Here is a 13675-nt window from a genome sequence, read left to right as displayed (position 1 = left end):
GTATGCTCCTGATTTTCCTTATCCTGCAATATTACTCGCTTGTCGAATTGAAACATTTTTAAAAATGACAAAACCGGCCAAGTATAAACAGGCATTAAATAGAGCGATATGGAAAAAAACAGGTAACAAGAGAAGGAAAAAGAAGAAAAGAAGAAAAACAACAAGTGCGCGCGTTGACTTTGACGTAAATGCAGAGACGCGCTCGGCGCGCGACACCAAAGTCAGAGAGGGGCAACGCAAGATCGTTCGACCTACATTTCAAACCGTGTAGAAACTGGCGCCAATATTGTCCCTTTTCGCGCAGCCACAAATGTAACACGTACATACCCTTCATTAATTACCTTGAAAAGTGCCGTCCATTTTGCTCAGCCAGTACACGCGCTTTCTTATAAAAATATCTGATTTTTAACACTCTCAATGAGTATTAATTGTATAATGTGTCAGATTCAGCGTCGAAAATAACCCAAGCCTGATTGATGATGCCTGCTCGCCAAACAAGTCCAGTGTAATTGTATAAAAAATATCGAATTTTAATCGATTTTAATTCATCTTATTTGCATGCCATACTTTATGTTTTAACCGAATAAATTGAAATTTTGAACCAGCTAGTGTAAATACGTCGAAACTAAATCATGATTAGTATTTATAATTATGTGGACTTGAATGATAAATGTTAATACTTATATAATTGATACAATTTCAAAAAAGAAAATTATTTTCTCACAAAGTATTATACTTATGAAGCTAGTCGATGCATGGATGACCCGCGTGATTTCTTACGAAGCCTCAATTTCAATCTATGTAATGGGAATATCTATAATTTTTATTTCTTTTCTTTACCCGAGTACGTACGACTCTCAAGATTCTAAGAGATGAATTGGAGCGACGATGAAGCGTACTACTGATCATACATTTCTATAACGATATATCTTCATTCGACTTTCTGGAACACGGGCGAAACAATAGTCTGCAGAAAACAATATAATTAAAATGTGCCAAGAATGCGTCCAGCGACGGCAGCAGCAGCGGCGGCTCTAAGCACACTTGCGACCTGCAAAGTGCCAACTAAAACTGCTCATTATAAAGAGTATTCAACATTGTTTTCATACCTTGCGGTATTGAGCTTATATGCGCGGCCGCGCGCAAAAGTACAACATGTTCATTAAACGTGCTCGAGTTTGTGCGTCATCGAGAAGGCGCCTAGTGCGCGATGCTAGAAAAGAGAGAGAAAAAAAGGTTTATATCTCTTAACGAAAATGCCTCGAGTCTCGAAATATATCTCGGGAGCTAGTATTTCTCGGTCTCTCTAAACAAAAGTGCAGAGGCGCGCAGCAAACATCTCCATCGTTTTCGGCTTAGTTGCCGAGTGATGGAATTACGTTCATATATATCCGTATGTACCATTTGAATTTGTTGTAATTTGTATTGCCTAATGGCCTACAACGTATACAAGAGCCCACATGAATCGCAATATATATATAGGCTCTAGAGAGAGAGAGAGACTTTAACTCGTCTAATTTCGTCCAGCGAAGAATCTTCTCTCTGTCTTTCGCGAGCAGCGAATACGAATTATATAGCGATGCGAGCCTAAAGAGGGAAAGAGCTATACTTGTATATCCCAGTAAGTCAAACGAGCCGTGCAAATTCCGCCGCTGCCGTACATTAAAACAGTCAGCCCAGTGTTTTGAGGGAAAAGCTCTTTGATATTCGGATTATGCGTGCGCTCGCGAGACTAGTAGATTAAATTTACACGCTACCGCGATAATTATTTCACTCTTTTTACTTCTTCTTTTTTAATTCATAATAAACAGTGACAAATACCGAGACGTTGATAAAAAATGTTAATTATAAGCTTTTCGTTGTGATTTGTGGCGCTCGATGGACTGAAAAGCAGCGCTAAGTATTCATTTATCGCGGCTTTTATCTGATCGAACGTTGGGTTGATATTCAATCGCCGGTGACGGGCGTAGAAAACGAGACCAATTCACGCTCATATTATTAGTCAAAATTATGACACGAAAAAAAAAGTTTTATGGGAATGAGAGATCGAGAGGGAGAAAAACAACAACAACGAAAAAAAAAGAAATGAAACGGTACATCGCGCTCGAGCTCGTGCATGTGAACGTAAGCGCAGACACTTTGCGGAGCTATTGACATTGACAGACGCAAAAAAAGCAGAAGAAATCACAACTTTCAGCTCGCCAATCAATTGCACACACACACACACACACACATACACACATATACATACTTATAAATATCCGAGCTACATGTACGTATATAGCCCGACGCCACTCTTTTTTACCTGCAATAATATACCACATATTATAAGCTGCATTTGATATATTTTACGATTAGCTCTTTCTCTCTTTCTTAGACTAATTAAAGTCTGCACAGACATTTTACAGTAGCTATCTGTATATATCGAGCGAGCGATCGAGAAGTCGAATTTTCTCTCTCTCGGAGCAATCTTAGACACGACTATCGATAGAGTACCGATAAGTACCGTAGCTGCATAAATATGTGTACGTGTGTATGTGTGTACGTGTATGCAAGCGTGAGTACGTGAATTGGCAAACGTTGTATATATCATGTAACTGCTGTTCGGCGCGCTGCGCTCGACGAGTGAACGCGAGGCTCGAATATGTGCGGTTTCGATTTCAACCGATCCAGTTAGAAAATAGTTGCATGTATGCACTCATACAGGCACATACACACACACACACACAAGATCATGAAGGGGAGTACTGTTTGATGAGCTGACGGCGGAAGTATATATATGTGTAAGCCCACCGGTTGCATTCAAGAAGACGCTTGTTTATACAAAGTCTACACGGTCTTTTGGTTTATATACACGTATGTCTTGATAGAGAAACAATGTGAGTTAATTAAAATCCAGAGTAAAAGAGAGAAGCAGATATGAATGTATGTAAAGACGCTTGTTTTGATCCGGCTTACCGATCAACAGTTCGAAATTGTTAATCTTCCATTGGCAACGTAGTTTTTCACGTTTATATTAACTATTTCGTTACATGGAAGAGGCATGTTGAGCTTCATCGGGCCCGTCGAATCACGAGAGCAGAAACGAAAGGGTCATATTTTCGAAACTCAGGCGGCAACGAGCACGCGCTCAATATTATTATATTATTTGTTATGCGTTTACATGCATGCATTGAAATTCCATCAGCACATAGCTAACAAGTGTAAAACGTGTACAAGTGCGAGAGAAAATAAACCCGGCACAGCTTCTGATACTTGCGCGCGTATAAACATACGTACACACAAACACACATGTATGTGAAAGCCATTTCGATGAATAACGATCTCTCTTTCACCTCGAGTGTATACATATTCGCGTGCACCGACTCGGGCGCGCGCGCCTCGGCTTTATAAAACGTTTGCCTCGTGCGGAAAAAATTCACGTGTGATTTCGAGTAATGTCCGCGTGCTCTGTACCACAGAATGAGGGAAAATGTGATTTATGCAAATGGCGAGAGGAGGGAGGGTACGAAAGGAGAGCTGGGCATTTTTGCACGGATAATTACTACTGTGTAGCACGCCACGCGCTCGCGGGATTTATTATGCAATTCCGTAATCTAATCATCGGCGATACAGATATGTAGACGCTCTACGGAAAGAGCGGAAAAAATGTTTTCCTTTGCTGTTTACAGGTGTTTTGAGGCGGCGCAACTTTTACCTAAAATCCCAGACTGATTCATTTAAAATACCCAACGCGCCTAAAGAAGTTACAATTTATAATAATAATTCGGTCTCGATTAAAAAGAAAAATTAAAATTCTCTGCAGAGTCTTCTTCATGCGACGGGAGATAACAATTACGAACACTGGTTGACAACGTCGGACATTTACGCGCTGCTACGCCTTTATCACCCTCTCGAGAATTGCGTAGTAGGCCCGCCTGAGGCTTCACTCCGGAGAGAAATCGAGGGGTTCAGGAATCATGATCAAATGACGTTGAAACCGATCGTCTTCAACTTGAGCGAAACTCATTGGACGTGTTTGGTCCTGGAGAAGAGCGCGGGTAAATGCTACGCATATCACCAGGACAGTCTCGGTAATTATGCCAAACTCTGCTTTTTTTACATTATTTCCGAGTTTCTGCGTAACTTCTTGCGGGAGTAGACCTATAAGGTTTTTGATGTCCGCACAAAACAGCAGTACGACGGTGATAATTGTGACATCTGGGCGGTGTTGAATGTCCGTGACATTCTCCAAGTCCTGCAGAAACAACGTCCAGAAAACCGAATGACCGCCGGGGTTTGGGAACATAAGTCGCGGTGACGACCATGAAGAAAGCTATGCATCAACATAAACTTGCCGAGCTCAATGATCTTCGTCGCATGTATTCGTTTTTTTTTTTTTTTGGAAAACTGTCCGTCTTACGACAACGAATATGGATACGTTGTACATGATCGGTAAGGCTGTTCTTTGCCATTCGTTGATTGAATTTTTAATATTTTTAAATATTTTGTTTTCGGTTCTAGCATCGTTCCCAGATTAACATCACACCGGTGGAGCCGAGGGCAGCATTAGCAGCAGAAGCAGCACCGCCTGCATTGTCGCTCAAGCAACATCCGTTGGCGAAAAATCAATCGACCGCCGACGTAGAGGTAGTCGTGGTGGACCCAGAATCGCCTCCAACTCCTGCCACAAAGAAGTTGGAGTCGATTCCCAAATCGCGTCGACCCTGGACTTTCACTTCAAAAAGTCCGAAAAAAGTCCTTACGCCCAATCAGCGCAGGACTGAAGAGGAGCTGCTCTACGAGTCAGAGGATGATGAACCAATCACCATCCGCACCGGAGCGATGAGAAGAATAATATGTTCGTCATCCTCTGAAGAGGAATCGGAGAAGCAGGCGGTGCTGCTGCTGATACTGCCCTCGGCTAGTGTTCGGCAATACTATTCGATAGTATTATGAAGACTCGATACTTTCAAGTATTCAGAAAACAGTAGCTCCGCATTATAATATACCCTCTGCAAAAACCCTAAGTCATAATCTTGAATGTAAGTTTGATGTACTGAAAAGTCGCTTTATGGAAGATTTTGCAGATAGCATTTGCTACTGTATTACAGCTGATTGTTGGAAGGATGTTTCCAATCAATCTTATATGGGTGTAACTGTATCATTTCTTTCATCAAAATATGAATGGGTGACTAGGAGCCTTGGTTTGAGGAGTATATACGCCTCATGGAGCTCGGCGTACCCGGTCGTCTCCGCGCAGAGCCGGAGGGAAGGGAGACCGTGGAGGTCTCGGGCGAACTTGTCCCGGTTTATCCGAGTTCGTCGGCAATGACGGCGGAGGACGAGATGGACTGGGAGGAGTCCGCAGTGCTTGAGGGCTACAGCTGGCAACAGCCGGCGTGGCAGCAGCGAACGGACGCCGACAGAAGGAGAGAGGCGCGCCAACGCAGACGCGTCAACGGCGTTGGTCCGCGCCAACGCACTCCGTCGCCGGGTGAAGGACGACGTCCGGACGAAGGTGGCGAGCGGCTGCAGGAGGAGGATATGCGGGCGATGCTCCAGCAGCTGGTGGCGGCCCGTCGACCAATGGAGGAGTGGGACGGCGAGCTTTCGAGGAGGTATTCCGTGGCTCGCCGGAAGAGGAGAGTTTATTGTTGGAGGAGGGGGAGGCGACGGCTACGCTTCGTCGCTCAGGAGAGTCGACGGAGGAGAGCGCGCGGGTGCCGACTCCACCTCTGGCACCCGTACAAGAACAATTTGCGCTGCCGTTGCCTCCACCGGTGCAGCAGGTGAGCTATGTGGCGGGCCCGCATGGCTTGGTATTCCAGCCGTTTATGGAGCAACAGCGGCGCCTGCCACAGGCGGAGTACGTCTTCGACGGGCAGCAACAGCGCCAACTTCGCCGTCCGGGCCACTACCAGGAGCAGCAGCAACAACATCAGCAGCTACCGCGACTGCAGCAGCAACAACATCAGCGAGAGGAAGCTCGCGTGGAGGTTCGACCTCTAAACCCGGTGGCGGGCCCTAGCTCGCTGTCGGGGAACGCGACCGCACCGGCTCGCATTCGAGGCGAGAATTTTGGAGGCCTGGAGCCGGTGGGGTTCGTGCCGGGGTTGGATCCTCCGCGCGGAGCATGTTTTCATAGTCACCAGCCGGGACACACTCGTCGCCAATGTAAAAGTCGTTACGACGGCGACATTTGTACGAATTGTGGGCGGCGAGGTGTTGAGGTTCGGCACTGTCCTCGCTGCAGTCGGGCCTGGAAGAAGAGCCAGAGGAACTTCCATTCGAAGAAGGCCGCAGCAAGGAAACAGCTGTGGAAAGCGCTAGGAGGAGGAAAGCGCTAGAGTGTAAGAGAGAGAGAGGCCGTAAGATTTTTGGTTTTTTTTTATATTTTATTTTGGTAGTTAGTTGTGTTGTTTGTAATTTTAAGAATCATTTCATTGAATGAGTGAATTTCGAGAAGTGTGTGAATGTAGTACTAAGCGTCGATGGCTTGACGACAAGGATGTGTCGAGCGACAAATTGACAAACTTATTCGTACAGGTACGAATAGTTTGGTGGAGGGCTTTGTAATGCCGAAACGGTATTATTGTAGAGTAAGTCGCCCGACGAATCATTGTCGGTCAAGGCTAATAATAATGATCTAATAGTATGAGATGCTGCGTGATTGTTCCTTTATGTTATATGTAAACAAGAGGCGATGATCGACAAGACGGGCGAAGTAGAAGCCAAGAGAAAAGCGAAGATGACAGTTAGTTACCGTCTGACTGGTAAAGCTAGTAGATCGCTACAGCACACGAGAGCCGCGAGTGTCCGTAGAATCGTCTACGATACTCTATCACCAATCTCAAATTTCACTTCTTTTCTATCTTTATTAAAGTAGTTGGTAAATATTTCTAATTTTATTATTTATTTATTAAGTACAATTAAAATGACTATAATTTATTTTAATCAAATTTTCTATTTTGAGGTATAGATAAGTATTTGACGTGCATTGCACATAAGGTCTCGCATTTGATTCCCGATGCATTAAAGACTCTATTTGATTCGGACACTGAATTGAAAAAAGCTAGATTAAACTTAATAATAGAAAAAATGCGTAGCATTATTTAAAAAATTCGGAGCAGCACTCCTGCTACAGATGAACTGTTGAAAGCTCGAGGGCCTCGGCTCCACCGGTGGTGATGTTAATCTGGGAACGATGCTAGAACCGAAAACAAAATATTTAAAAATATTAAAAATTCAATCAACGAATGGCAAAGAACAGCCTTACCGATCATGTACAACGTATCCATATTCGTTGTCGTAAGACGGACAGTTTTCCAAAAAAAAAAAAAACGAATACATGCGACGAAGATCATTGAGCTCGGCAAGTTTATGTTGATGCATAGCTTTCTTCATGGTCGTCACCGCGACTTGTTCCCAAACCCCGGCGGTCATTCGGTTTTCTGGACGTTGTTTCTGCAGGACTTGGAGAATGTCACGGACATTCAACACCGCCCAGATGTCACAATTATCACCGTCGTACTGCTGTTTTGTGCGGACATCGAAAACCTTATAGGTCTACTCCCGCAAGAAGTTACGCAGAAACTCGGAAATAATGTAAAAAAAGCAGAGTTTGGCATAATTACCGAGACTGTCCTGGTGATATGCGTAGCATTTACCCGCGCTCTTCTCCAGGACCAAACACGTCCAATGAGTTTCGCTCAAGTTGAAGACGATCGGTTTCAACGTCATTTGATCATGATTCCTGAACCCCTCGATTTCTCTCCGGAGTGAAGCCTCAGGCGGGCCTACTACGCAATTCTCGAGAGGGTAATAAAGGCGTAGCAGCGCGTAAATGTCCGACGTTGTCAACCAGTGTTCGTAATTGTTATCTCCCGTCGCATGAAGAAGACTCTGCAGAGAATTTTAATTTTCCTTTTTAATCGAGACCGAATTATTATTATAAATTGTAAGATAGCCCCTTACCTTATGCCTTTTATACGCTGGTACCATCGTGAAATACTGTGGTGTTAACTCTGTAACTTTCACTATACACTGCACTATCACTCACTGTTTTTAATAGTTTTTTTTGTTTTTATAGCACTCGAAGCACGCACAAATATGCTCTTGCGGCTGCTGCTCGTTATAGAAGCACGTTTAAGGAGATTTAAAATTTTTTAAAATAAATCAATGCAAATACCAAGCACGATATATTACGGAGGCTGTAGCGAAAATGAAAAAAACTTTAGATCGAAGTGAAATTTTAACCAATGATAGTTTATAAATTTACAAGATTTTGAAAAATAGAAAATCTGGGGTTTCCATGCACACTTGGGAAATAATACGCAATGCGAATACGCAACGAAAGATTTTTGTTTAAGTTTTTGAAACTCGACCATTCATCTTTCATATTCAAGATTCAGGATTACTTCGCTCGCATCAGAACCCGAGAGCATTTCGTGCTCGGGTCTGAGCATGATCTGTGATCGACTTCGAGGGCGAATATCTTTCCAGATTGAGTTGAGGTAATATCCTGCTCAGCGTGGGACATAGTTTGCACTCGACTGAACTCGAGGACGTTTCGCGCTCGGGACTGAGCGTGGATTGTGCTCGACTCAGAGCGTGAATGTATCTCTATGTATTCGAGCGTGAAACAGGGTCAAACGTTTGTTCGTGTATGCACAGAAGCGACTTGAAAGTGAAAGCTTCCAGCGTAATCGGGTCCATTCGCGCGGCAATAATAACAATAGCATACAGATGGGCCATAGGCATCACCTCTGCTATGCTGGTCTTTCACTTTTTAGTCGTAATACCTTTTGAATGAATCCGATCTGATCCATTGCGCAGCGCTAGAAAGAAACAGAGATATATACCGGAAACAGAAGCGCCGCATTAGGCTGCTTTTATCTCATTTGGATGCAACGGCGAATGATGCAATACCACATGTTTCCACGTGGCGATAAAGCCAATTCTGCATTGACCTTTATTTTCGTTGGCTTAAAAATATTCCTTTATGGATTTCATAATTTTTTGAAGTTCGGTAATTATAGGAGTAATAATATATACATGCACATATTGTTTTCTCGACGAGGAAACTCTGTGAGGGGTCCAAAATCGACTTTTGTTCATTTTTGTGTCTGGTATAATATCTCAACTACATATTCGTAAACCAAGCAGAATTTGTGATCGACTGATACTTGTAAGTATGTGTATGCGTGTGTGTATATGTATGTATGTAGAATACGTTTTCTCGAAAACGGCATGGTAAATCTTACTGAAATAAACTACATTTATTGTCAATTATGTTCAGGATAAATTCCGAAAAAGTTTTATTTCGATTTGTTAAATATTTCAAAAATTATTTAGATTGAAGTCGGTTTCTAACATTTTTGAAAAGTAGAATTTTGAAAGATCAGCAGCCAAGCTTTAATTGAAGACCATAAACATTAAGATCCAATGGTTATTTTAAAAGTTAGATTGTGAAGAAGAAAACTGTTTTATCTTCATTTTGTATAATTGGTCGATCTTATATCCGTTATCGAAAACATTTCACTAATCTTTCAAATTATAAAACGCGTCTAATTATATTTTTTACATCAGACGCATCCAAAGTTGTGTAACAAATGCAATTTTAAATGATAACTCAATAGATATAATAAATAATTTGAAAATATGATTTCGTTGTTGTGAAAAATGAAAAGTTGTATCTGTGCCTCCTTGTTTTTAGTTTGGGACAATAAAAAAGAGTTTTTTAGTTCCAAACCAAGTTTTTGTAATGTATCCTGAATTTGTTGTTGCAGGATGATATTTATGAAGCAGCCTCGCATCGGCGTCTCAAAAGCACATCGTGCACCGGATGATATAATTCAAAATGCGGGTGAAAGGTTGGTTCTGTGCTCTACGAAAAATATTCTCTCGTACTCTCGTCGTTATTTTTGCGCTCCGATAATAATGATTGAGAAGTGAATTCATAGCATTTTTAACAGGGTAGATACAGGCATGCGCGTGCTAAGAAAATTTCGAAATACATATTTGGCTGCTGCAGGATAGAAATATTACTTTGGCTATAAATAAATGTCGATTATCCGTAAGCGGTGAAAATGTATCATTGAAACGGAGAATATTAAAATGTATCCAGGAATGACATTGATATGGCATTTGCACTTTCTATATGCGTCTCGAAGCGAAGCGGACCGGTACCAGCTGAGCAGCGCCGCAGAGCGCGTATATGCTCACGTAGCAGGCATATACGAGGCTATCGATATTTTGACGTCGTGCTGACGGATTAGAGAGAGCTGACATTGATCGCTCGGGAAAAAATTTTAAAAAATGTTCTCTGTACCGCTTAGCGATCGAGTCAATGAACTTGCTCGTGATCCCGCGATCGAAACGAGATATCGAATGCAGCGCGATTCAACGCGCGAATAAGGTTGAAAAATTCCCGCAGCGAGAATTATATACATTATCAATGTGCAGTGCGTGCGCGCAGCCTCTACAGCTGGCGTACGTATACATTTTTCATTCATGTACGCTATATATATTATATATGGCGCGCATAGAGTGCGAAACTGCGACACCTGCGCGTGTTATGCGCTGGCCTTGCGACAGCCCCGGCATGATGAAATCCTCTCGTTGCGTGCGGCAATTATACTCAATGACTTCGAAACCCAATAAAGCATACAGCAACGTACGAGCTGCTTATATTCGCGCGCGTCGGATTACCCCCATGATCATTATTACACATTGTTGCGATCTCGGCGTTAAAAGGGATTAAGAAAGGAAAAAGCTTCGGCTCCCGCTCGAGTATGTGCAACGAGCTCGAGAGCTGTGCGAGGTATTAAAGCGCTTTAATTGTCGACTTTTTTCCGAATAAATTTATGCAGCGACTCGGTATGCAAAAGACGTTGCATTTGTTCGACGCCGCGCGCGCAGCATGAAAAGTATGACGTGTGAATCGAACTATTCATATTATATGGATTTAACTGGTCCGCACTCGTTTCAGAGCAAAAATTTGCAATGCACGAGGTATTATTTATTTTTATAGATAAAAATAAACCGTAAGCATGCATTAATTCAATAGCAGCTTTTTCTCACATACTCGCGCGACTACAGTGTAAATATGCACTGTACGCGATGCGGCACGTGCGGTAAATTACTCGTGCACCAGCTTCTTAATGGAGAAAATTAAAAAGTTGGAAAAAAAAGAGCTGCTCGCCGTATACAAGATTATGCAAAGTAATGTAAGGTTTTCGCTCACTGATTTTTCATTTTTTCAATCAGACGACCGATTAGAATTTTCTTTTCCATCCCGTGTGGTATCGAATTATGATGCCAATTGCCGCTAATATTTCATGTAGGTAGTAGCCACACGAGCTTGAGATCTTGCGTTACGTAAGCGTTTAGATTCTCAAAAAGATTTTACTCACGATCGCGCGGAGATCGATTAATCTTCGAGCAAATATGTACCGTGCGTATCGATAGAAAGTGAAAATTATGAAAAAAATCAACAGGTGTGTGCACTGCGCATTTTAATGCCCAAGACATTTTATAAATGCAAATAATAATTGGAATAAATCAGGCGCTCGCGCGGCAATGGAAAATTGTTTCAATTTGTTATTATGTAGCTTTTAAAATAATCGAGTAACAGAGAAAAATTAGCATATTTACACTGATATATCTGTAGGCAAGCCTTCTCTCGCAGAGAGAAAGAGAGAGAAGGAGAGAAAACTTGGGAAATATTGCTCCCGATGCGGCTCAAGAATGCAGCGTCAAAAAGCAATTTAGACTCATAGTTCTCGTGCACGAGAATATATGCTATAACTATGTATAGCACACGTTGCTGCGAGCTTATACAATGCGCCGTGCACGATTTTTGGCTAGAGCCGTTCGCGCCCTCCGCGTGAACGACGATGGCTATCGCATAACATTTCGGGGAGCGGTATATATGAGTAATTCTATAAAAAATCCATTAGATTCGAGACCAAAACCACGCGTGAAATTGCTGTCGTTCGATGCATGTAATGGACGTGGATAACTGTTCATTCGAGTCCCGGAAATAAAGGAAATTTCGTAAACAATGAAAATTTCGATAGGTATATTTTCTGCAGCTATATTAGTACGCTGCAGAGAATCATCGAATTTTCTCTGAAATATTAAAACCTTTTTTCCTCTTACTCTCCTTTTTCTTGTGTATACTTGAAGAAAAATTTACTTCTAGGGATCCACTAAAAAAAATTCAAAAAAATAATATTTAAGCGATATAATTTTTTATAAACGTTAACTCTTAAACTTTTTGAATGCTCGTAAATTTTTTCAGAATTTATCTAACTACTAATTTTAAGCTCAAATTTCCTTGATAATTTGTAAAATTGCTTGTATATTATGTGAAGTGTCATTTATAGACTATGCCAGTATAGTCCTTTTGCTTCAAAGGCACGTGCGAATTAAGCATAAAAGCTCTGCAACGCCTCATGTGCTTGAGGCGCCAGCTTAAGTAATTGGAAGAAAAGTCGATGGGTAGCTCAAGATTGTCCGCGTGAATACTACTGTCGCGTGAGCTCCGTGCATAAACTGCTCCAATTGTTTCGAAACGACGAGCTAATATCGACGCTGTTAAGGAAGAGTAGCACGTTTCTATACATTTTTAAATGTAAACGTGCTAGTCTTCCTTAACAGCGTCGATATATAGGTATATGTCAGTCAATTCTCGGCATAAAATGCCAAAAAAACGTAGATTTGATCATGGATTTGTCGATAAGCCATACTTTCCGGAATGAGTAAGACGAAAATGACAGTTTTCTTTCCATGGTTACATTTACTATGCATTTTTGTATGGTTGGAAAAACTATTTCCTTAAATGAATTATAACGGCGTCTGTATTCGATGAGAATTTCAGGGAGTAAAAAATACATATAGCAGAGCGTGGTTTCGATCCACGGACCTCTGGGTTATGGGCCCAGCACGCTTCCACTGCGCCACTCTGCTCTCTTATTTACTCACTCCACAAGAAGCTAGATTTTAATTTAAAAAAAGATGATGCAATCTAAACGCCGAAAAAAATCAGATTTTCCGCTGTCATCGGTTTTACCCGTGGCTAAAATACAGCAGTAAAACGAGTAATAAAAATAAAATAAAATAATTCCATGCAATGCCAGTATGTTTTAAACGAGATAGTTGAAAAAAAATTTTAAAAAATAAAACAAAAAAAATTTAGCAGAGCGTGGTTTCGATCCACGGACCTCTGGGTTATGGGCCCAGCACGCTTCCACTGCGCCACTCTGCTCTTGTGAAAATGCTCCTAATAAAAGCTTAGTAGAACTCGATATTTTTTACTGCGCCGGCGCAAGCTAGTCTATCGCACTCCACCTTGGTATAGATTAGAAATCAGATGATGGGTGTTTGTCCAATTTGGTAAATAAACCAGGCATTATGTAAGCAGATTATTCAAAGCATATAATAGTTGAGTGTTTTTATAAATAATAACTTATTTGTTTGTCATTTTCAGAGTTTTAATAGGAGGAAGTTTATCAAAGATGATGCAACGTTTTTTTTTATAGAAACGTAACTGTCGGTAAAGAAGAACTCTGTTATAAATATCAGCAGATACGAACATTTTTACAAAATATTATAAGCAACGAACAGTCAATAAATTGTTCATAATGTTCATAATACAAGTTCAATCAAATTAGGTGAATCTGATGATCTT

At 41.6% G+C, this 13675-nt stretch overlaps 2 non-coding genes across 2 annotated transcripts; both read right to left on the bottom strand.

The window, feature by feature from the left end:
- Positions 1–12882: 12882 nt before the first annotated feature.
- Trnam-cau lies at positions 12883–12954 on the bottom strand. The gene has a single exon. It is a non-coding gene; the product is annotated as a tRNA-Met (tRNA).
- A 226-nt stretch (positions 12955–13180) lies between these two features.
- Positions 13181–13252, bottom strand: Trnam-cau. The gene has a single exon. It is a non-coding gene; the product is annotated as a tRNA-Met (tRNA).
- Between the last annotated feature and the right edge of the window lie 423 nt (positions 13253–13675).

Source organism: Trichogramma pretiosum, unplaced genomic scaffold, assembly GCF_000599845.2.
Source record: "Trichogramma pretiosum strain Unisexual culture from Peru unplaced genomic scaffold, Tpre_2.0 scaffold4, whole genome shotgun sequence".
Lineage (NCBI taxonomy): Eukaryota > Metazoa > Arthropoda > Insecta > Hymenoptera > Trichogrammatidae > Trichogramma > Trichogramma pretiosum.
The sequence above is the reverse complement of the archived record's forward strand: the minus strand, read 5'-3'. Positions and strand labels throughout refer to the sequence as shown.